This window comes from Hylobates moloch, unplaced genomic scaffold, assembly GCF_009828535.3.
Source record: "Hylobates moloch isolate HMO894 unplaced genomic scaffold, HMol_V3 SCAFFOLD_12, whole genome shotgun sequence".
In the NCBI taxonomy this organism is placed as follows: domain Eukaryota; kingdom Metazoa; phylum Chordata; class Mammalia; order Primates; family Hylobatidae; genus Hylobates; species Hylobates moloch.
The window spans coordinates 69,333,289-69,337,635 of NW_026652287.1; the positions used below are offsets into that span (position 1 = coordinate 69,333,289).

General features: G+C 38.7%; 1 pseudogene; it reads left to right on the forward strand.

Annotated features, from left to right (window-relative positions):
- The first annotated feature begins 313 nt into the window (after window positions 1–313).
- On the forward strand, window positions 314–3,027 carry LOC116479651 (glycoprotein-N-acetylgalactosamine 3-beta-galactosyltransferase 1-like; annotated as a pseudogene).
- The last annotated feature ends 1,320 nt before the right edge of the window (window positions 3,028–4,347 follow it).

Here is a 4,347-nt window from a genome sequence, read left to right on the forward strand (position 1 = left end):
AAGAAATCCTGATTATTAAAAGAGTGAAACGAAAAGTCCCAGACTGGGAGAAGATATTGGAACACAGATAATTGACGAAGGACTTTTATCAAGAATAGGTAATAAACCATACATATATGAGAACAATAGAAACCCAATAGAAAAATGGTCAACTCGGGCCGCCGCCGCTGCCGCTGAATGATGTGAGCTGCAGCGGGCGGTTTCGGCTCGTGGCCACGAGCCACTTCTGCGGCTGTCCAGAGAATCAGAGGTTGTCGATCCCCTGTCGTCTTCCTCTTCGCCCCTAGGAGGAGCGAGAGGGAGCCGCGGTTGATGTGAGAAATAGACTTCCGGGAAATGGCCTCTAAATCTTGGCTGAATTTTTTAGCCTTCCTCTGTGGATCGGCAATAGGATTTTTTTTTTTTTTTTTAATGTTCTCAGCTATTTAGTATTTTGGGAGAATAGGGTGACACCTAGCCTAATACTCTTCATAATGATCCTCATGCGAGGCATTCAGATGATAATGGCACAATCATCTAGAAGGACAAACGAACTTCAATGAAGATTCTAGCCAACATAAAGATGAGAACACCGACATTGCTGAAAACCTCTATCAGAAAGTTAAAATTCTTTGCTGGGTTATGACAAGCCCTTAAAACCTAGAGAAAAAGGCCAAACTTGTCAAAGGTACATGGGCCCAGCATTGTCACAAAGTGTTATGAGTTCAGAAGAAAATAAAGACTTCCCTACTGTGGGATTGAAAACCAAAGAAGGCAGAGATCAGCTGTACTGGAAAACAAAGCTTTTCAGTATGTTCATGAACATTGTTTAGAAGATGCTGATTGGTTTTTGAAAGCAGATGATGACACGTATGTCATACTAGACAATTTGAGATGGCTTCTTTCAAAATATTACCCTGAAGAACCCATTTACTTGGGGAGAAAATTAAAACCCTATGTAAAGTAGGGCTACATTGAGTGGAGGAGCAGAATATGTGCTAAGCAAAGAAGCCTTGAAGAGATTTGTTGATGCATTTAAAACAGACAAGTGTACATTTAGTTCCTCCATTGAAGGCAGCACTGGGGAGATGCATGGAAATTATAAATGTAGAAGCAGGAGCTTCCAGAGATACCACTGGAAAAGAAACTTTTCATCCCTTTATGCCAGAACATTTAATTAAAGGTTATCTACCCAGAACCTTTTGGCACTGGAATTGCAACTGTTATCCTCCTGTAGAGGGTCCTGGTTGCTGTTCTGATCTTGCAGTTTCTTTTCACTATGTTGATTCTACAGCTATGCATGAGTTAGGATACCTCATTTATCATCTTTGTCTATATGATTATTTATACAGATATCAACCTGTCTTACCTGAAAATATGCTAAAGGAAATTAGTCAAGCAAACAAAAATGAAGGTACAGAAGTGAGGTTAGGAAACCCTTGAATGAAAGTAAAGGATGAACAAAGGTAAAATGTCTAGCATTGCGCTGAAGAAGGACTTCTGCATTTCTAACATAGAACACTGGAATCCCAATGAGGAATTCTAAGTGAACATTCCATGTAGAAATCTTTCACACGAATGATTATAAACTGAAGCTTTAAGTGAGCTGTGAAGTCTGTTAAAATGCGTTTTCATACAGTAATATATAACTATATCTATATATATATGAAGAACTTGTGTTTTTAAAATGGTGGCCAGGTAGAGGAACTAGAAAAGAGATTTTGTTGCCTATTTTTGACCATCTGTATTATTGTCCCTGAGAAACTAAAACAATTAAATTTGCTAAAACTACAGTGCACCATGTTAGTAATAAACAGATCTGCCCCAAAGAAAATGTTTAAAAAATGGACAACAAACATGAACTGATATTTCACAGAAGAAAGTTTATAAATATATGAAATAAAATTTAATTTTATTCTGGAAAGTGCATATTAAAATCACAGGTGCCATTTTTTACCTACAATATTGGCAAAAAAAAAAAATGTTCAAAATGTAATCTGAGTATTGGCTAGTATACGGTGCAAGTGAAAATACTGCTGGAAGGGGTATAAATTCATACGACGGTTTTGGAATCTAGTTTAACATTACTTGGTAAAGTAAATGTGCATATATCCCCAGGAGAAACTCATATCTTTACACTAGGAGACATTTACAAGAACGTTTATAGCAACATCATTTGTAATAGAAAACTGGAAACATCTCAAATATCCACCAATAGAATAGATAAATAGTAGGACATTCATACAATAAAATAGTATGGAGCCCGAAAATGTAAGAACTAACTACACACATGAACATAAAAAGACCTTAACATTGGCCGGGTGTGATGGATCACAAGGTCAGGAGTTCAAGACCAGCCTGGCCAAGATGATGAAACCCCATCTCTACTAAAAATACAAAAATTAGCAGGGCATGGTGGCAGGCGCCCATAATCCCAGCTACTCGGGAGGCTGAGGCAGAGAATTGCTTGGACCCAGGAGACGGAGGCTGCAGTGAGCCGAGCTCACGCCACTGCACCCCAGCCTGGGCAACAGAGCGAAACTCCATCTAAAAAAAAATAAAAAATAAAAATCTTAACATCTTTGCTGGAATAAGCAAGTCACAGATGAATTCACACAGTATTCCATTTATATCAGAGATTCTAACATTTAGAGACATTAGAAAAGCAACGTAAGAAACCATTAATAAAATTCAGCATAGTTTTCTAGGGGCAGGAAGGTAGAGGGATGTAATCAAGGAGGAAGTCTCACAGGGCATCTAATGTGCCATAACCAACCAGAATGGCTGGCATCCAAGCGTTTTTACTTTTTGGACGGTATATATTTTAATACACAAGTATGATGTATTTTATAATCAATAAAATAATATATGCTTACTATTGTGTAAAGTCTAGCTGAATTCTAGATCGTTTAAGTGGCCATCATACCTAGAAGGGATAGTAATAAATATTTAAAGTAATACTTAGGTGCTTTTCCAAAAACATGTCAAATACTACTTTAATTTTCTATTTATAGTATCTGAAATTTTGTTTTAGTACATTTTACTTGAAGTGGGAGATAATAGTCCAATGAGGGCATGGAAGTAACAAATAGTTAATGTTATAAAGAGTCTTCTGCTCTATCAGAGAATCTCAATATGAAAGAGAGGAACTTGTAGTTTGAAAAAGCATATTTTGAAACTATTATTGCTTTGATATATTTTATTTCAAATAATATCAAAGGAGATGGTAAGGCTTAACACCACTTTCTCTCCAGATAGCCATAAAGTTAGTCTTCATACAGCACTAGGTGGAGGAAGCCAAGGACCTGGTCACCAGTGTACCAAGTACTGGACGGGGGGTTGGGAGGACTTCAGTTACCACTTATGGTATCTCTGGGTCCACAACAAGGTAAACAGTTTGAAACACTGAGTTGCAGTTGATGCTACACAAAAATTTCTCTATTTGTTGTCTTGGTTGGGACACAGTGATCAGTACAAGTAATGTATCTGAATGGGGACTTAACAGTCATCCTCCCTTATGAAGCAGACTGCTGTAGAATTTCACGCGACTTGGGGCCACTCTGGTGAGCCTGTATATCTTCCTGACACGTTTGCACCTGGTGGCAATCTACCTGTGCCAAACCATTTCTGCCCTTATGGTGGTGTGGTATCTCATTTTTTCAAATACTTTTCAGAGTCCTAACAGCTCTCAGATCTCAGAATGATGACCTCACTTGGAGCCTGCTTCCTGGAGAAATTGGCCAAGGTAGACATTACCAGAACCAGGGTCTTTCCAGGACAGATTAAACCTTGGCATTGTTGAAAGCAACTACCATTACATGACAGCTTGCCAAGATGGGTCGGGGAAGCCAGGATTTTGGTGATGTTGAATAGTGTCTTCCAACATTTGAGAAACCTTAAGTACTATTGGGTTCTGTGTATTCATTCAGAACTACTGAGTTGCCCATTAGATGTCAGGCACTGTGCTAGGGTCAAACTAAAAACTCCACCTCAAGATTAGCTAATATTTGCATGAAGCAGTGGATATTTTAATCTTTTTAGAGACAGGGTCTTACTATGTTGCCCAGGCTAGACTTGAACTCGTAGGATCAAGTGATCCTCCTGCCTCAGACTCCTGAGTAGCTGGGACCACAGGTGCGTGCCACTGTATCCAGCAATTTTGCTCGATCTGTAGGGCTCCCAATCTGCTATGTCTGAGATCTTGTTGAATCTTATAACTCAGAAAAGATGTAGCTCAGGAATTTCATTTTTTGGGCTTTCACATATATGCACTTTTCAGGGTTAGCCAAAAAGAGGTGGTGCTGCAGTATTCAGGATGTCTTATGTCTTGGAAGAAGAGTTTATGTGAGGTCATTATGGGATCTGAAT